The 21,225-nt window shown below is 41.4% G+C and overlaps 1 long non-coding RNA gene across 1 annotated transcript; it reads left to right on the top strand.

Annotated features, from left to right (window-relative positions):
* The first annotated feature begins 5,629 nt into the window (after window positions 1-5,629).
* Window positions 5,630-10,190, top strand: LOC109143803. Its single transcript, XR_002044168.3, has 3 exons — window positions 5,630-5,764; window positions 6,938-7,076; window positions 9,800-10,190. It is a non-coding gene; the product is annotated as an uncharacterized LOC109143803 (long non-coding RNA).
* Window positions 10,191-21,225: the final 11,035 nt, after the last annotated feature.

Here is a 21,225-nt window from a genome sequence, read left to right on the forward strand (position 1 = left end):
CAAAACATGCATGCAGAACTGTGAGCAACCTAAAGGGATAAGCATCTGTACTTACAACATGCAATTACTAATGCCACACTCAGCAATTATGTTTTAAAATTGGTATTTTTTGTTTAACATGTGGCTGAGGACTGATTTATGATATGATTTCAACTCCTAAATGAATTGCAGTTATTCTGGCACTTAATAATTGTGTAAATGGATGTGCAGGAGTTTATCTCTCAGTATCCAGTCTGGTTTTTATGGCTGCTATTTTATTCCTCTGTGATTGCTCTAGGATTGACTTTGCTTGCCAATACTTACAAGTTAAAACCAAGTTTTAATATATTTCTTGGCTTAAACATAAGATTGAGGGCAGGAGCTGTTTCATTTGTGATTTGGGGTGTTTTTTTCTCTGAATCTTCTTTTTTTTCCCTATTAATTCCTAATTCAGTTGCTCCAAGTCTGTGGTATATTGATATGTTTCATATAAAAGAAATAATAGCAATTTTCCCTGAATATGCAACACTTGGTGATGTGTGTTTTATTTAAGCAAGAAGGAAGAATCCAAGCAGGAACAGTTCTTTCCAGGGAGGGCAAGAAATGTCACCAGTGAAACATCATAGCACTGCTATGAGTATTTCAGCCTAACGGGGCTGGTGGACAGGAAAACGTTGGCCTTTGCTGACACTGAATCTCTCTCTTTCTTCCTGGAGGGATGCCTCCACTGCGGAGGGCAGCAGTCAGAGCCAGAATCAATATCAGGGATCAAGGAAACCACAGGAAAAGGGGAATTTCTACTCTGCCTACAGCAGAGTGAGAAGATTGGGATGAGCTGCCTAAATCAAGGTCAGATGCTCTTTAAGAGAATATTAGAGGCATCATCTGTGGGGTACAATCACAGAATGGGTAAGGTTGGAAGGGACCACGGTGAGTCATTTGGTCCAACCTCCCTGCAGCAGACCTAATTAAGCAAAGAGCATACACACAAAAGGAGTACGAGAACATTGACAATTAATCTCTAATGGTTGAAACAGTTACAAGTCAGTGGGAAAAATGGGAAGAAGAAATCTACCTGGTTTGAAAGTGGAGGTGGAGGAGATTATCTCAAGTCTGTCTGGTTTTTGTGCCTCTGATAGATTCAGGACTCAGCAGTTTGTTCACACTACTACCTGAAGGCTCCCCTGTGGCACTATGAGGTCCTGATACTTTGTGCAGTTTCCCACCACCCTCCTGATCTTCTAGTGACAATGTCTGGCAGAAAGCATTACGCAGATCCTACCTTGTGAGGATCTTGGGATTTTCCAAAGGGCTCCGACCTTGTCAAGAGCAGACTGAATTTACAGTCAGCCCAAGCTGAGGCAGAGGAAACTTGGACTTCAGATGCTGGAGATTTTCAACTTCAAAGCACCCTTGGGAGCACTCTAGCAGGCAGAGCCTGGACAGAGCCTGGGAGCAGCAATCCTTTGTGAGCTTTGCAGTGGTTAGTTATGGTGAGAGGACGTTTTGGGTTTCCATGTACTTTCCAGTCTAAAGATTCTGAGCTCAGTGAATTCAGCAAAGCACATAAATGACCCTGGGCTTTGCTGAAGAGGAGAAAAACTTCAGACTAGATTTCTGCAATGCCGTACAAATGCTTCTTTACTCTTGTACCTCCATCCAGCCACCAGCCAAAAATTCTGTGTGAAATGGGTTCTTGATGTCAGTGTAGAGTGGCATGTGATTCCCTTATAATTTGGGGTGAGTTGAGGCTTTAATCATGAAACCTCACAGACTGGAACTCTGAGGAGAAAGGAGAACATGCAATACTCTTTCAAAAGGTTGTAGAGTTTCCTTAATATCTATTTCCCAGAGCTGTCTGGAAATGTCAATATACCACCTAAATGCTTTCCAGAACTTCTGCTGCATGGAAGCATCCTCAAGACTGTAATGCATGCTTTGACTTATAGCCAAAATTGTTATAAATAATCTGATTGATTATTGTCATCAATTCCTGGCTGCTAGAAATGCCATAGAAAAATATTTTTTCAAATATTTTTCTAATGACAGGATATAAAATAAATAAGCCCTACCATCCTTGTACCAATGTATGAGTTAGGCTAGTTCTGAAAATGAGATAATGGAAAATTCTACTTTCAGCTCTTGAAAAATTATTTTAAAAATATGAAGTCACTATGTAAAATGTAATAGAGTAAGTGAACATAATGTTAGTGGCCCAGAGATACAAAATAAACCTGTGGTACTTGACTAGTAGCAGTCCTTTGGGCAGATATTGCTTATCTCACAGTATATTGATGTCTCTACTAGGCCTGAACTTGTTAGACATGACACTTCAATCTCAGACTAGATTACTGCAGCAGCTTTTTGCTTTAGGACATACAAATTCAATCCTTCTAACTTCACCATAGATAAATTTTTATGATACATATAAATTCCCTGTTGTGTACATCAAAACCTGACCATGACCAGACTGTCAATATGCAGAATATGAGGATGTTTTGTAGTTCTTTCATGCTGCTGGGCTTGCTTTTCTTTCCCAGCATTTGTATATATATTTTTATAAGGGGAGGAAATAGGTAAGAGCCTCATATTGTGCTGAAAGACAAGAAAACATGAGCCCATTTGTATTGGTCTAATGTGGTGCAGAATAGCCTTTCAAACTTGAATAGGGCCATGCTCTTTTGTCTTGACCTGAAGCAGACTCAAAAAAGGAAATATTGGCATTGCGGAAATTATTTCCACATGCATGAGCTGCCTAGGAAACACAGGCTGAGGAAAAGTATACAGGGACCACAAGAGAGAAAAGAGTGAATTTTAAATACCTGGAGGAGAAAATACCAAGAAAACAGTATGTCCTCTTCTGCTGAAGGCTTAATCAACTTTGGCCTGAGCCTTCTGGCTTGAGGAATTTTGGATCCTGCTACCCGAAGGACTGGCCGTGTGCATTTGTTTCAGAAAGGCTCGCCTAGTTGTAGAGCACTGCTGACTGACTGCTTTTAAAGAAGATAAGAGCTGGCTCTGTTTCAGCATTGAACTCATTCACTGGTCTAGGCAATGGAGTGGCTCCAAAGAGGGATGAAGGAAGACTGCAAATCATGAATGAGGATGGTGGCAAGGAGGAACATGGTCCATTGAATGTTTTGGAGGGAGAGAGAATGAAGAATGTCAGGAGACTTGGTAGCAGCTAGATAAAATAGCATATATATAAAGTTGAATCCAAGTTCTTCTAAGAGGAAGACAGTAACAGGACAAGAGACACCAGGCACAATGTGGGAAATTCTCGCTTGTTATTAGGATTTGTTTTTCACTGGAAGGGTGATGTAGCACTGGAATTGATGATCAGAGAGTCTGCAGGATCTCCCACCTTGGAGATAACCAGATCTTGACTGGATGAAGCCCTGAAAAAATGTGACCTCAGCAAGCCTTATTCTGAGCAAGTAGTTTTCCCAAATAACCTATGGAGGTCCCTTCCAGCCTGAATTATTCTGAGATTCTGGATCCGATCCTACAGCTGGCAATAGGAGGACCTTGGCTATCATGCTTGAGGACGGAGCAGTGTGAGTCTCTGACTCATTATTAGGTTGGAGTCACTCATGAATTCAGTGTATTTCATGACAGAATGTCAAATTCCATGGGGAACCTGACAGCTACAAACTTTCTGACTCTGCAAGGCAAGAAATTATTTGCTTACTCATATCACTAATAAATGCTGGTATTTATCCTCTCCAGCACTGTCAGATGATCCCTTTGAACTTTTCATGATACTTTGGACCAGGGCAAGAGCTTAGTCCCTGGGAAGAGGCAAAGGTATGCTTTGACCCAAATTTTCAAAGCCTCCAGTTGCTCATCTGAAACTTGGTCTGCAGGGACAAAGCATCAAGTGAATGGCAGTGGGATGGATCAAAGCAAATGCTCTGGGCTACGCTCTGCTCTTGAGGGATGCTCTGAGAGAAAGCTGTCTGTTGGTACTTCATCACAATGGTAATGCTCTAGGTTGCAGTGGGTAAGTTGACGGATTGCTGTTTACACCAATATTTTCTGCTGAAAAGCAAAATTCAAGGAGCAGCTCTGATGTTTTATCTTCTTTATGTGGGAACGTGGCCAGTGTTGCCCGTAATTCATACTATGTCACACACCATTTCAAAACTGAGACTGACAACTTCTAAAATGAAGCTTAGTTATGTATGTGTTTTGTTAACTATATTATGTACTGACAGCAGCTTTTTTAAACTGAAGAACAAGAAGATGACTTCTCATTATCTAGATAAGACTTCTCATTAGCTAGATAAGTGCCACTAACAAAAGAGCAGAAGTTGTTTAATTTGGTCAAAAATCCCTGTTTCAGTTTTATTCAAAATACAGAATTTCATGGAGATGTGTTTTTATTTGCATTTCCATAGCCTAGAAAGGAGGCTGAAGGCACCAACAGCAGCACCTCAGATTGCTGCAGCAGCTGCCTGTGTGTTTGTACCCCAAAAACATTTCCTTGTCTTGTCATGAGTAAGTGCATGTGTGTGCCCTGCGTGCAGGCTGTTTGATTGCTCCCATCATGCAAAGCCTGGCAGAGATGTGGTGTTTCCTACACAAACTGCCATATCTTCCCAGCTTGCAAGTGAAAGGCTAAACATTAAGCAGAGACTAACGAGATTTCAGTTCTGCAGCACATTTTAATTTTCAGCAGTTTGTATTCTGCCATATACCAAACAGTCTTTCCTAAGGGAAAAAAGCAATGTAATTAACATGGGGTAGATTTCATTCAGTGTACTGTTTCCTTCCATTATTGTATTTGCCAGAGGAACTATTTAGAGAGAAGCTTTCTCACGGTATTTTGTACAATCCAAGTGTTTTTAGTTTGTCAGGGGATTTTTTTTTGTTTGGTTGGGGTTTTTAAAATTTGTTTTCAAGAAAGCACTACTTGAGAGGTTACATCTTCTGAAGCCATTGGATTTCAGTCATTTTAGATACATAGTGAGAAGGAAAGAGACAGTAAGAACTAAAAAAGATTATTTTTCCCATTACTGGTAGGAACATCCTCATCTGAGTCCCATTAGAGAGGTAACTGCCTACATTAATAAAATAAACCAATATATAATCACTACCAGTCTTAATGCTGGGGCTGAATGACCTAATTCAGTAACTCATTTATGATGTGTTTTAGTAGCGTGGCCTCTCTCGTGTTACCTGAGTAAATAGAACAGATGCAGATGCTTGCCAGAGGTTCAGCATCTCATAAACTTGTCTTTATAGGCTAACCTGAATATCCCTTATAAATTCACTGCTCCTCACTTACTGGACTCAGTCTTCAAAGTAGGCATGAAAGCTAAAAATGCAATACTTACACTTACAGATCCAGTTGTCATTTCTCAGCTCAGTCAAACAGCAGTAAGCTAGAGAAACAAGAGTAGCACATAAATCACCTCTTTTATTAATAATTTTCCCCTGGCTTTAATGACCCTGTCTTCCTTCATCATCTCAGACATGGTGAAGTTATCGCGCTATCTTTGTAGAGGCCTTTTCAGTCTCTTAGAGTTCTGATTACCTAATTGAGGGACAGCTAGTTTAGAGATGAACAGAATTTTTGCTCTGTGGTTTGTTTCTTTCTGTGGTTCCCTCTGAGAGTTCTGCATTTTTCTTTATGAGGGTATCCATCTCCTGTGGAAGTTGACTGTGTGGTTTGGAGTTCATTTGCTGAGGAGGGTGAGCAAGAGCTGCTGTGTGTCAATAAAAGCAAATCCATGAAAAAAATCCAGTAGCTAATCCAGTTCTCCAAAAACAACTGATGAAAGTAAGTAAATGTCACCCTTCAGCCTCTGTGCCAGGAGGTTTCCCAGATGAAGGCAGGCAGTGCTTGTGTCTTGAGCAAGTGCCTGAGCATGCTGATGGCTGGTCCAGTCTCACAGCAAAGCTACTGCGCATAGGCCACCAGCAATTTGGGGGTCAATATGGCACCTGTGCGAAAGGTAGCTGAGATGCTGGGGTGGGCAGAGACACCACAACATCCTTCTGTGCTTGAGAACAGTCACAAAACTTTCCAGGGGAGAGGGACCCGCCAAGAGTGACTGCTCTCATCGCTGCTCAGCATCTTCTCTTTGCCAGTGGAAGAAATTATGACATCTGTCTCAAGACTTGTCTTTTTAATGCCAGTAATGTAATTTCTTCCTCCTTCAAAATTGATTCATTTGAAGCCCTAACTTAAGGCTGGTTTTCCATGAGCATATTCATTTTTTAGAATGAAGTCAGGTTTTCCAGTTGCCTTCTTGATTAGTCTAATGAATTTTCCTCCTTTCCCACCATCAAATGCACTTTTCTGGAGGAGGGGGAGGTTAATCTCTGAAGGAAAATTATTCCTCTATGACACAGGAAGTTTTAAATGAAGATTTTAAAAGTGCCTGATCGTTATGGGGTTCTCAATATTTCAGGTACTCTGTTCAAAAACATTGTAAAGTGACAGCAAATGCTGGTTACCTGCCCTCTGATCCCCAATGCTATTTATTTGAGGTGTCCTAAATTAGCAAACAAGACCATCATTCAATTTGACCCAAAATACTTCTCAAACATTCAAGCTTCTAATTCTGCCGCAGTTCAGAAAGCTGTCTGAATGTTGCCAAGCCTGAAGTTTAAAACAAACAGTTAAATACTTGGCTTTTTAAAATTGTTTCTTGTTCTCTGAACTTTCCATGTTCATGTTTTCAATCTAAGTCTTTTCAGAGAGAGATTTTCTTCTCCCCTTGCTTTCTAAGTAACTAGCCATGTTAAGGTGCTAAAAAAATTGCACAGCAGAAGAAACTTTATTAAATAGGATAACTCTGCCTACAGCCTCAACCTAAGCACAGAGACTAGAGCCTCCACTCACCTTGACTCTACATCCCAGCTAACACCAGCTAGTCACTCTACAGGTAAGGTGGCAGATACTCTTCTGCACTTGCCTAATGCCAATCTTCTCCATCTTTCTGCACAGCATCTGCTGTGATCATGACTCAGTCCCTGTGGTGCCCAGCTGCTCATTTTGCCCAGACATTCTGCAGGTCTCCATCATCTGTTTCAACATTGCATGGGAAAAGGACTGGGGGAGGTAACTTCCATGCTTCACATATGAGGTATGAATTACATTACTTTTTACCTGTGTTGCTTCATATAAATAATGTATTTCCTTTTTGCAGATTTATTATTTACTCTTGCTAGAAAATACTGATGTCAATGTTGACTTCTTCCTTAGGCTTGAATACCCAAAGACACAGTGAGTTTTCACCAAGTGTTCCTCAAAGAACAACTCAGTATGAGAAATCCTACAAATCCTACACTTATCCCTGTAATCAGTCCTGCAAACAGCCATAGACAGGATTCCAAACAGTTAATGGCAAATAGCTCATTTTCTCTCATCTCCATACAAATTCCTGTCATGTTGCATTACATGTAAACAACTGAGAAACTTAATGACATGCCTTTCAGTCAAAATTCATATGGCTTTTCAGTCTGAGCAGATTAATTGCAGTTTATAACAATATAAAGTGATTCAATTTGATTAGAGTTTCTATTGTTCTTTGAGATAAAGTATTTTATGTGAATGTAAAGCCAAGTTTTCTGCTGGCATGACTTTATTGACTTCTGTGGAGATATAAAATACTCATCTAAAATCCATAGTATATCATTGTTGGTGTGCTGTTACAGTAAACAAATTTTATGAGCTTCTGTAAATTAGATGTGCCAGATCAGATTCCAGGCCCCATGGAAATGTCATTGACAACGAAGTGAGGCAGTGGGAATATTTTGCTTTGGAGGAGACAATTTTGAATGAATCTTTTAGCTTTTTATGATTTTGAAAGGTTTTCTACTTCCATATTTTCAGCATCCCTGTCTTCTTCTTGATGTCTTGCTCTTAAAATCTGCTTGTAATTTTCTTTAGTTTCAGTCCTATGTACTCTAGAGTTGTTTCTCTATTCTTGCTACAGACATTGCTCTGGTGTTCTGTAGTAATCTCATAGACCCAAGCCCAGAAGCCCTGCAACACAAGTTCTGCTTGCTGCCAATAGGGATTATGTGAGGAACTTCCATGAAACCTCTCTGAGTACATTCCTCACTGAACAATATGTACCTCAACAGTTTAGGGTGCTTGCTTTCTTTTTTTTTTTTAGTCTCCAGCTCCTCTCTTCTCTTTTTTAAAAGCAAAATATTACAGAAAATATATTTAAGTGGATAATGAATGCGTGGCTTGCTTTGTTTGTTCATCTGTTTTGGTTTTGTTGTTTGGTTGTTTTTTTTTTTTTTTTTTTTAATAATACCAGTTTTCTTTAGTTTACTTTTCTTTGTATAGTTTTCCAGTTTGCAGAATGATACGTTTGGGGGTGATCACTGCTCAGAGACGTAAGAAGTTGTTTGTAGTGTTTTGAACCCCAGAGAACTGCACTGGGAGGGGAATTGAAATTTTTTGGCAAGTTTGTGGGCTTGCCAATGCAACTTCACTCTATCCATGCTGCTGGACTAAAAACAAAGGTCGCAAATATTCTGCAGAAACTGCCAGTGTCTGATTATTTGGCCTCCTACTGAGTGATCAATATTCCAGCAGAGTTTCACTTCTACAGGACTAGCACATTCTATAGAGCCGGAGGCATTTTTAGTGTATTATTAGGAATATTGCATTTACCTGTTACAATACTGCCTGATACAGGGGACCAAAGCAAAGACACTATGTGGAAAAGTACAGGGTGCTGCACTTTGAACTGAAGCTGTGTGTATAGGAAAGAGGAAGCATGTAGTTCATACCACCAGTGGGGTATGTTACATGCAGATCACATTAAACCGGGCTGCAGAATTGAAGATGTGTAAATCAGCATTGTAAAATTCTGAAAATGTGTTAAAAATGAGGAAAAAAAAAAACATTATCAAAATGTCACTACTTTTGTAAGTGTAGAAATCCTTTCTACATAGATTTTTCATCCCTGTCCATTTCTCTAAGACATTTTTTTTAATATATTCACTCAGAATGCCTAGAAGCTTTTAGTTTTTGATGGGAGGGATTTTGAAATATACTATTTTCACACTGCATGTAATAGCATGATTAGGAGTACAATTACTGCAAATTCCTTCATTTCTCGGTGTGAAGATCTCCAGAGGCAGCAGGAACCACTATTGTTACATGTGTGTTTTGTCACTTGAGGGTTGGGATTTTTTCATTTTGTTTATCCTGTCTGCTTGTAAGCCGTCACTCCTTAAGAAGTACAGTTTCAATCTCAGATTTCAGTCTCAGATTTGGGTGACTTAATTACTTTGATGATTATTGAGGCATGGTACAATATGCACCTCCCATGAGAATTTTTAGCTTTTCTTAAGTCAGAGGCTGTTGGAAATAAAAATAATCATCTGACAGAATCAGATTTTCATAAAATAATAATAAAAAATCACCACTCATAAAGATTTTTCAAAATAAAATTTCAGTGTCATTTGAAAGTTACTGATAATTTGTACAACTGGATGAACACTCTTTTATAACTATCATAGGCAGAGCATGAGGTTACTGGAAAAAATAGGCTCTATATTGGATTTTCTTTAACTGAGCATCCTCAAAGCAATATGGGTTAACAGGCCCTGAGGTGACTGCATGGGCAAAATAAGATACATAGCAGAAAATGACAGAAGTCAACACTGAGAGGAATGAGATTTTTTAGACCTATTCCAAACCTTTGTCATCTCCAAACCTTGCCAGTCAAGACGAGTCTGCTATGCTATAGACCAGATTTAACCAGAACACATATTTGTCACAATCAGTAGCTGTTAAGTATCAGTAACTCTGAAAACAAGGGATTATATTTTCTTCTCTCTTCAGATTCTGCTTTGTCTACTGAATGGGGAGTGGAGCACAAGAGGAGCACAAGTGCTACCAGTGGTGACCGAAAGCTGTGGTGACCTAACCAGCCTCTGAAGTCCCTGATGAGGTACCCATGAATGCTGTGTGAGCACCCTGATGGTGGGCAGCACTCAGAGCTCTCATCAGCCACTGGTCCTTTAGTGCTTCTTCAGGCAAATGATGCAAGCACTTCTGTGTGAGAACAGACACCCTTTCCCTGCCTCTGCTGTAAAAGCAATGCAGATACATGGGTGAGATCAATTGTCCCACATTTCAGGCCAACAAGCATTTCAGGAACAGCTTCAAAGGCATGGAGCTCAAACTAATGAGAAGGTGGGTACAGGCGATCAGATTTACTGTCTAGCCTTGGAAAAATCAGAATAATTTATTTTTTCTGTCTTGATCGGGATTTTTTTCTTTAAAATAGATAAGAAACTTTTCTTTTTTTTAAATAAGAAACCTGGAAATTACTGCTTAAAATCAATAAGCTGCAATTCCTATGAGAATGGCCTATCTGGAGCAGCTGGGTTTATACCCTCAAGGGAGAGGCTGGAGAAAGTCAAAGGAAAAACCAGGAGTACATAACTGTTTCTGGACTGATTCACAGATCTGTTTGCCATCAATGCTATCATTGTGGTGGTGACATGGACTGTTACAGCTAAGAGCAAAGAACGCTGAAAGTAAAGGGGTTTGACCCTACAGCTTGAAATACTCAAAGGTTTAGTGTTTTGAGTAAGGCGATAATCCAAAGCCTATAAAGGCAGAAGAAAAACAGCCTTTTGCTTCAGTGGGCATTGCATCAGGCCTTCAGATGACTGGCAATCAGCAGACTTCATACTGTGTAATTCTGTATGAAAGAAGCATTAGTTCTCCAACATACAGTCAGCTGAGGAGGAATAAGACACGCTGTGTCTTTGCAACTCACCCTTCTGGTCAGCAGACATCCCTGTCACTGCAGGCAATGTAGATGTTCTTGAATAACTGGTGGAAAGACATCCAGCTCTGCTTTGCAACTGCTGCTTCCTGCTAAGCCAGAGAGAGAATTAGCAGAGATCCCATTGTCACATACCCCAAATCTGAACCCTGGGTTATATTTAAATGAGCACAGGAAAGAGACTGAAGACTCTATGACCCCTGTGAATTGGGGGATTGGTTTTTATAAACTAGAGGGTGAATGTCAGAAGATCAGATTACAAGTGTCTACCTGTGTGTTTTCACTGTGTGGTGGGTCACCTGGAGTTCAGGCTCTGTAAATTCCAAGGAGGTGGTTCCAGAGCAGTTTGAGCACTTCAGCAATTCCTAGCAGTGGTGGTCTCAATTTGGGAAGGATTTCCTAACACATCTGAAAGCCAAAAGCTCCTTTGCTAATTAATATAGAAGAGTGAACCAGTGGGTAAGTCCCTAGAAGAGAGACTAAATCAGGCTAATTTGTTATATAATCCCTTTTAATATGGTGAATTAGGGTGATGGCTAGACAACTACATATTTAATTCTTCAAATAATTACAGGTGGGTATTGACATTAAAGGTGAGAGAGAGCAAGTTAATTTCTGCTTGTTGTTTTCAGCACGTGCCAAGCTTTACTTCACACCAGTGAGATGAAGTAACAGTTGGCACAAATCACCAAAAGGAGAAAATTAAAAACCACAAAAGCCCAGCAACCCAAACTGTCACTTGCTGACAATCCTATTTAGTCTCTTTGCTGAGAAAAAAAAAAAAAGTAAATGAAGGCCTCAAACAGAGTATTCCACCTGAGTAAACCTGGGTGTCTGGTTGGGTCCTCCTCAATGCAAATGATGTGTGAGAAGGCAGCAATAGCCTCAGTTTTCCAACCTCCTCCTCCTCCTCTATACCTTTGTGAACTGCTGTCATGGGCAGCCCCAGAGTGGGGCAGGGCAGGATGACAGCACTTGACTCAGGTTGGTCCTTTCTTCTGCTGGCACCCTTGGCTATGAAAAACCTGTTCCTCCCCATTGATAGGAATGGAGGTGCTTGGGGCTGCTCCACCATGTGAATCAGGATAGTGGAGTTTTATGACCTCCCTTTGCTAACACTACTGAATATGACCCAAAACAGCTGGAGGTAGCTGTATCTGCACAACCTGCCTCTAACTCGTGTCCTTACATAGGCCTGGGATATCTTTGGCATTTATGCCATGGCCACCAGTGCTCCAGAGGCACAAAGGGGTTCTAATGTCCGGCCCAGTCCCCTGCTCAATCAGCCCAAGGACTTGCTGCCCATGTCTGCCCCCAAGCCCATCTACCTCAGTGATGCTGCAGTAGGGCCAGGCTCCAGCTGTCCACAGCCCTGCCTGGACATGGGCCCCACATCCTATCATGTCACCACAGCCCATGTGGTACCCTGGCAATGGCCGTGGGTTAAAGGTGTTTTCCCACATGCTTTCCGTTCAAGATGATGTCCTTCGCTCACAGGATTCTATGACCATCTAAGTCTTCCCTGTCACTTGCATAAGTACACATGTGAGTAAGTATATTTATTGAGAGTCAAACCATGTGTATGAAATATGGGATAAAGCATACAGAAGTATTATATATATTGTTACTCTAAGGTTTCCTCCTATCTCCCTGTCCTGCAATCTCCCTTCCTCCTCTCTTTCCCCTCTAGTTTGATGTCTACGGGGAAGAAGAGAAGCTGGGGGTGAAGTGAGGCAGCCTGTAAAGCAATGAATGACAGGCAAATCCATATCAGGAATTAATTTCAGCATGTTTCATATCTAATCACTCAGAAATCACACAAATTTACTCCTTTACTCCTATTTTGTTGATGGCTAGAATATTACTTGTAAGCCAAAGCTTTTGTCTTTAAATCACTCCCTTATTTTATTTTTAAATAAAGAATCTGTTTTGCAGTTTGACATGTTTCTTGTTTTCAGACTGTTGATTTTCTGTGTGGTTAACTCTAGGCTTCCTACAACTGACAGCTTATTATCTCACCTTATGAAAATTATGCATGACTTCTGGGAGTCATCTATCAAAAGGAGAGAGCACGCAACACTCTGAGAAGCTGGTACCTTCTCTCTAGTTATCCAGGTCGGTGGTTGTTCAGTGAACCTATTAATTGCCTGAAGTGAGTTGCATCTCTACAGGTATGGGACTGTATTGTCTTTCTTTGCTATGTTTAAATGGCGGATGTGTAATGTCCTGGCTTAACTTTATCTCTGGCCTGGTGGTTCCAAATGCAGCTGGCTACATTCTCATTGGACAGTAGGCCCATCACGTGCCTGCAGAAGTAATAGCCATTACTACTGTAGGTGAATGTTCTGTCTTCCCCTTATCTCACACTCTCTGAAAACTGCTGCAGTTCAAGGTTGATGCCTTTCAGTGGAGCACTTACACACTTAGCTCTAAGCACTTAATTCCTATCATTTTGTTGCACAGGGATGGATTTAAGTGCCTACTCATAGTTCATGGTTTGCCAGCACTTCAACGGTTTCTTTTGCAGTGGCCAGATAAGATAAAAGTGAAGAGCCAGCCCTACAGTCCTGTGCCTGGGGGTATGGTTTGCTTTCTGGTAGTGATGGGCAACACCATTCAAACCTTTCATGATACTCCATGTAGAAATTGGTGGGGCCCTATGCCCTGCTCACTGAGGATTAAGGAAAGGTGCTCTCCAGAAACCTAGGTCTGACCTTGTTAAGGTCCAGTTATTAAAATTATTGAGGAATTCCTCAGCCCAAATTAAGGTGCAAATGAGACCATATGACAGTGACAATAGTATGGATTCTATATAATAGCAAATATGAGGGAAAGAAAAGCAGAGAGAAAGAAATAGGGAAAGAGGATCTTGGGGAGTGGGGGGGGAGAGAGTGAGGTGGAGACAGACTAGGTAGAAAGTATTACCACTCTGTGGATCCCAATGGCATTCCATTGATGCTCTTCTTCTGGTCTTCCTGATGGTGAAGGTCCCCCAAAAAGCATAGAATTTGTGGGTTGATATATGCTCAGGCCAGGTGGCAATGTCCAGGTATGTCATCCCTGGAGGGGGTGGCAGTCTCTTGCAACAGACTCTGGATCTGTTGTATCAGGTGCAGTCCTGTGGTGCAAAGCCTCTGGGGGGCACTTGGGGGGGGTCTTTGATGGATTATGGCACCCCCTCAGCTACCTCTCACGTGAAAGTCCTGTGGATGTGGCCTGTGGGGTTGGGGGTTTCACAGCTGGGCCAGTTTGTGTAAGGGAGGATGGCACTGTCTCTGACCAGAGGTTACACCCGAAACCTCTTCCCCCGCCTGGTTTCAGGGAATCTGTGCAAACCTGGCTTCTTCAGGCTGTGGTCTCCCCACCCCAGACTCAACCAGAGGTGGTGACTCTCAGCATGGCTGCTGGGTTTGGTTCCCTTGTGGATGCATTCCTTTGGCCCCAGCTTTGTTTGTTTTTTTCCTAGGCCTGAGTGATTGAAGAATGGGTTTTCATTTATCTAATCTCCAGTCCAAAGTTCCAATCAGGCATCCTTTAGGGAGGGATGGTCTTCTTTATGCAGTTTAAAACTTTATATCAATGTTTGAGGCATGAACCATTCCAGTCTCTGACGTACCTACAGAGAAATAGGAGAGGGAAAGATTCCCCTACTTTCTCTGGTTGTAGCTACCGGTAGCACCATGCTCTGCTAGCACAGGTCACCCCAGCAGCACAGTAGGGGTGAAGCCTTTATGCTGCGGCCATAATGGGTCAATCTGCCAGCACATCCTTTCCAAATCCTATACCACCATCCCCAGTCACCCACACCCACTCTTATCTGCTGTGTCTCCTCCCAGGATCACCTCATCCTTAAGAGTATGTTTAAGGGCATCTCAGAAAGTGAAAGGAGAGGAAAGGCATCATTCATCTTGTCTATGGTCTGACTGAACTAACAAAGTCTAAGCACCTTTTCCACACTGGGATTAGGTCCTAAGAAATAACTGATCACAAGAATAAGAGAAAAATAAATAGACCATATTCATCTGAATGGTAGAAGTAATTTTTGTGGGTGATGCCAAAATGTAATGGGGTGTGTTGGAGTGTGGCCAGTGATAGACTCCAGTTTTTCACTCCAGTTACAACAGAGGCGAGTTCAGAAGATGTACCAGTCCTGGGAGGGGAGGGGTTGTAAGGTAGTGCATAATAATCTGTATCAAACTGAGACTTTTCAGAGACTTTTTAGCTGGAATTTGGAAATATCTCTGGAAGCTTTACAATCATTTAATTTTACTGGAATTTGTATGCATTAACATTTTTTTCTATGGCAATGAAGAATGTGTTTGGCTTAGGACTAGTTGCCACCGGCTTCCCAAGAATTATAAAGCCAAGCTAATAAATGTCCTCGATCAGATGGCACACCTCACTCTTGTCCCCCTGTGGCTCTGTTCCAGACAGCTTCCAACCCAAGCAGCTGCTGGGGAAGAGTGAACTGCTATGTCCAATTGGCAGAGCTGTGACCAGCTTTATTTAAAGGCTTTTTAAAAGGCTTGTGATAGAGCATACTCTGCTCTCATTTATACCAGGTGAAAACATAATATGAGTTTTAGGTCAGTTCTTGTCCTTTTGTGCTGCTGCAGCAACAAAAAGGAGTCAGAAAACTGCTCTCACTGATAAAGTCTGGAGAAGTCATCCTGTAAAGGAATAACTTGGCTTGGGCAGCCCTGGCCCCCTGCTCTGCTCCTTGTGCTGACAGCACAGCTGAGTGCCTCTGGGAGTGTGGTCACCCAAAACCTCTGGGCTGCTGGCAGGGCCTAAGTGGCATGGCTCTGCAGAGGAGCCCTGTGGCTGCTGTCTTACCAGCTGCTGGCAGTTTTGGACAAGCAGCACTTGTGCCCCTGTGCCACCCTGATTTTAAGTGTGGCCATCTGGGACGGCTGAAACCGAGGTGAAAAACTGGACTACTTTGTTGACATGTGACTTTTAAGTTGTGTAGGTAATGATGGACAAGTTAAGTTGGGGAGAAGGGCACTAGTCAGACACCTTGGGAATTCCTCTTTCTGAACATGGGTGGTATCTTTTGTGGCACTGCTTTGCCATTTTGTGCAAATTCCCAGCTTTTTAGAGATCCAGTCGACTATCAGACAAAAGAACCCCCACATTGTATGCCAGTCTGGATACATACTTGATGTGAATGAATACAAAGACCTATTCATCACTCCTAATGCTCACATAACTGACAGATTAAATCACTCTCTGGCTGTGAAGATGACAGTGGCCCAATAGCTAATGCTGTCTAACAGCCTCCATTAGAAGACCTTGTTTTTGATTGTTTATAATTTTGCCAGACTTCAGCTGCTTGAGCTGGATTTTCCCATGCTGTATGTCACCAGAAACTGAAGGTTTGTGTGTGGAAGGGCCTAAATGAATAGTCATGGCGTTGCCAAGCTCATGTATCACTGAAAAGTCACTTGAACACAAATTTTTAGGGAGTAACTGTACATTTCTCCTCTCTTGAGGGAGAAGGAAAAACATCTGGAGTTATATGCTCCCCAGTGGTTTGCGTTCAGGCTGAAGTTGGAGTTGCTGCTAAACAGCCTGAATGCAAGAAGTTCCATGTCAAAGGCTCTCAACTTGCTAGATATCATTGACACTTTTAACCTTTTGCAATGTCTTTTGAGGCTGTACTTTGTCCACTGACATACTTAGTTCCATATTGCACCCCATGTTTTTGACAGTTGTTTTAAACAGGCTGAGATTATGCTACCAGGGAGCACATCTAATGGCTTAAATTTGAGCACATCTTCGGTTTGTGTATGTGTATGGCTTTATAGTTCTGCTCTGCTCATCCTTTTCCTTCTTTACTGCTGTCCAGTGGTCATTTTTCTGACCAGCAATCCCTGCCATATAGGATTAGGACATGGAGATTTTCAAATCTCCATGCTGCTCTAAGTACCAGGCTGAAGTTGCCAGTTCCTAGAGATGAATTAGCTTGGCGGCTTTTAGAATAACTTTTATTTGACCCACTGAATCAATGTTGGTACTTTTTCCTCTGCATTTCCAAACAGTACTGCAGAGGTCAACAGGAAGAGCTTTCAGGCTGAATAGTTCCTAGGTGAAATGGTTGTGTTGGGAGGACATTTGGTGACCAGAAAGAAGTGGTATGGGTGTGGGTCAGGGGTGGGATGGGGTTAGAGGACGTAAAGTATCTTTGAGGATGATGTGTGTTTCTGTGAGTAGTATCTGCCCACGATAGCTCAATGACACATTGGGTGGAAATGTGCTCTCTGGCCAGCAGCCTGTATAACCCTTTCCATTCCCTACAGAGACTTTTATTAAGTGAGCTTTACAAGACCTAGAAAGGACCTCTACCTGCCACAGAAATCTGAAAAGGGCAATGTAAGGTCCCCAAGGGGAGTTTTTCCTTAACCATTATGCAAACCAGAAAATGTCTAGATCTCAGTAAGAACAGTGTGCATTATGTTTTCCCAAACTGGGCATCAATGTGAATTGTAGGACCTATTGCCTAGGAACTATCTAGAAGGAGATTTTACAACTACATAGAATACTTTCATTTAACTACCTGCACTACTGGACCATCATATGACTTAGAGCTTTGACAGACCTGAACTCCCACTAAATTAGGTATCTTGGGTCCAGTTAGTAGGAAGTGGGTCCTTGGGTCCATTATCCCAGGAAGACTGTTCAGGATGGCCTGCCAACAACAGCTGGCCATTGACTGAGCTCTGCTTTCAGAGTGCATTTTGCAGCATGCTGTACTCTGTAATGGCAGTGCCATGGTGCTGCAGTACTTGGCTGGCTAATTTAATGCTAGTTTGGTGTGTCAATGCCATGCTGCAGTTTTAATGAAGTCTGTGGTAGAGGCACACCTGAAGTCAGAAATTACATTCTGCTCTGCCATCATAGTGTAATACACTGCACAGATCCTCAAGCCAAGATTTTAGAAAATTAATCTGGGTCCTATAAACATTTTAATGGGAGGAAGCAAAAATACTTGCATGACCTGACAGGTTTTTTGTCTCCTAGGTAGGACTTCATATGGAGGAAGTGGTCTTTTCCCTTAGTGACAATAAAAGCACACTATATTTTTGCTGCAATGGAAAGATCATGTACTATATAGATCCCATGGAACAGTATTCAGCAAACTGCAGATGTCTTTAAGTTTCCATTATAAACTTGATTTTATTCCTATTCCTCCCTTTGCCAAAATTAGCCCTATCCACCTACAACTTCACAGGCATAATCTTATTCTAGGACAGATTTTTTGGAAGAGTTGAAGGAAACTGGTCAAGGTGTTTAAGAGAGATGATGGCTAAAAAAATGAGTTCATCTGCTTGGAGAGTTTCCTAAAGACTTCTTGGCTTGTCACATCCTGAAAATTCATTTGCCTAGAGATTCAAAAAATATTTCACATCTGTTGGTCTTGGCTAAAAGTGGTGCCCGTGAATAGTTTTAGGCTGTCTGGTGACAGAATTATTTGGTTACTGAAAGTGGTCCCTGCCTCGGTTTGTGTATATATATGTGTTATGTGCCCTTTGCAGAGCTTCACTCAACTAGTCAGTACCAATGTGCTTATAAATTTATGGTGGCAGTGCAAGGTTTCTAAACAACTCTGCTTGCGTCCTGAACAGACATATTCCTTATCTGAGACTGGTCCTGTCTGCAGGTACTGCTGTCTAAAATCCTCACCTATATGTTTCCTGATTCCCACTGCAAACCATGCTGAAATCGACAGCATGGCTTTACAGTCCCTTCTGCACACTCCCTTTTTTCAAAGGCAACAGAATTCAAAGTTGTCTACTCATCTCAGTGCTTTTTACTGGGTCAAAAAATTCATACCTGCCATGATTTGTGCCAATATGGCTGCGAGCCACACATGATGAGACTTAAGCCAATACTATTTTTCAGCATATGTGTTTTGTGGCTTATTTGTGGTTTTATGACAAAGTAAGTTCTGAGGTATAATATTCTATTCTTAAAGAGGATTTATTGCAAAATATGTACTTAGAACTTTCTCATAATTGGGAAATTTTTAAATATGGTTCTTGAAGTATGACCAAAACCAGAGGCAAACATTCATTAGACAATTTTCAGCATCTCTCACTTTAAGAAGAATGTGACATCTGCAAATAGTACAGTTCTGCTATACCACTGCACTAAAGTGGTCTCCTTGGATGATTCCCTTAGCTTGCCTTGAAAGTTATAGCAGAACAATGTGAACAGTAAAGTCTGCCCAGCACGTACCATAGACAATGGAACATGTGCTGTGAGACCTTGGGTTTGGTTAATAATGTTCCCAGACTTTGACATTTAAGCCTTGATCTTTCTGAGCTTTGGTTTCACTGTTGTTGAAGCCAAGTCCCCGACCTACAAATTGCTGGAGCCCTGTGTGTACTTGGCAGAAGTATGACCATTCTATCTCTATTTATTATTCCATCAGCATCTGTTATTGACCACTATTTGAAGCGCTTGGGCTAGATGGACCTTGGTTTTGACTCAGTATGGATGTTCTTACACTATATTCTCAGTGTCAACAAAAATAGTTCACTATTTATTGGAAATAAGTCTAGGAATTTACTTTGTCATTTTAAAGACTTAACAGTCTTTACTGTGTTGTTTTGGTTTTTTTTTTTTTGTTTTTTCTCTGTGCTCTGGAGCTAGGATTTGAATCCTAAATGAAGCATTATCTTGGAGTCAAAGTGTTCACTTCTGGCTCTTCACATTTCGAATGTGCTCAGTAGAAACTGGGAATGGTTTTGCATCCATATGCTGGTGACAGTGATCATACCCTGACAAGACTGAGCAGGAGGCTGCTGGCTGCAGACTGCTCTGCCATGCAGCACAGGAACTGAGTGCAGGAGGATTGTCTCACTGGCCATTGTCTTCTGGGACTGAAGAATGGCCTGACTGGAAGGCAGAAGTGATGTGTAAATTTTCAGGAGAAACTTTTCAAGAAGGAAGCGGGTTATGATGGTAAGAAGAGATGCAAAACTGATATCTAGATGGATTAGTTGAAAACTGGAGTATGGCTGGCTCCATGATGGTCTGCAGAGATGATAAAGAGAAGAAGAAGGCCTTACAGCAGGGAGAGAATAGGACAGTCTGTGATCTTGGGGAAGATTTCTCTGAGACCTGGAGCTGAGCACAGGCTCCCTGTGTTCAGGTCCTGTATTTGGCTCTCAGCTGTGGATCCCATCATAAGGGACTTCTCCTCAAGAATCAAGTCCACACAGATACCGACAGTCATTGACTCACTCAGAGGTATGTTTCACTGCAGGGAATCTGGAGAAATTAACTCCACCTTTCTATCCCAAGACCAAGTTGCAATCACATCACCCCAAGCTGCAGTAGCTTATTGTTGATACTGAAGTTTTGTCCAATCTAAATCTCCCAAGCTGTTTGGTTTATGCTTCTTAATGTTTTATTCTCTCTGATCTTTCCACCAGGAACATACTAGTTCCTTATTCTTTGCAACAGCGTTTTAGTTGAAGAATATTAACCTTCTGTCTCAGTTGTTACTTCTCCAGAGAAAAAAAGCCACATTTCTTGCAGTCTTCCCTCATGTTTTCTGGACCCCTGTCAATTTTTGCTGATCTCCCCTGCCAACTGTTTCATCTCCTGCTTGAAAAACAGTGCACTAAACAGGTTGTGGTCTTCCAGGTGAATCTTTACCTATGGGAATCAGCCCACATGGATTCTTTCAGTAGTCTTTAAGACCCTTTAAACATCCTGATGTGAGGGCTTTGCCATTCACGCTCAGCTTGTTCCAACATAGTCCCTGGTCTTTTCTCTTGTGAACGGGTACCTAGACAGTTTTGCAAGTACAGATGAGTATTTCTGTGTAAGCATTTTGCACTATTGTATTCCATTCATTTTAGATGATCTCTAAGTCTTATCAAGAACATTTTAGATTCTGATTTTTTTAGTATCTGTAACATCTGCAGCCCTTCCTTGTTCCATCTGCAAGATTCATACTCATACTTCATATTCAATCTTTTGTGCCTTCATTGAAAACATAAAATAAAACCTTATACAGGACCAAGGCCCACAGAATTCCTTACAAAACATACATATTTTGATATGTTAAGATGGAATTACCCTGTGGATACAATTGTCCAACTAGACTTGACATCCTGCCCCTTCCCACAGCAGTTTCATTTAGAACACAGTTCACTAGCCTGTCGATGAAGATATTGTAGGAAATACCACTAAAGGCCTTGCAAAAAATTGAACAATGTGACATCTCCAGCTAGTACTTCAACCTCCCTTTAAGACTCCTAAAATGAAGTTGCTCAGGGGACCGGAAGACATCTAATGTGAGATGTTATTCTCTAAGCAAGTTTTGCGCATTTTAGGCTGAAATTTTGCCCCCTAAATAATTGCACTGTCTTGTTGCTGTTGATCTTTTTAGTAAGACTGATGAAAAAAGGAGAAAAAAGAGGCATAAAACTCTTCCACTTTCTTAACATCCTCT

This window comes from Corvus cornix, chromosome 3 (genome assembly GCF_000738735.6).
Source record: "Corvus cornix cornix isolate S_Up_H32 chromosome 3, ASM73873v5, whole genome shotgun sequence".
Lineage (NCBI taxonomy): Eukaryota > Metazoa > Chordata > Aves > Passeriformes > Corvidae > Corvus > Corvus cornix.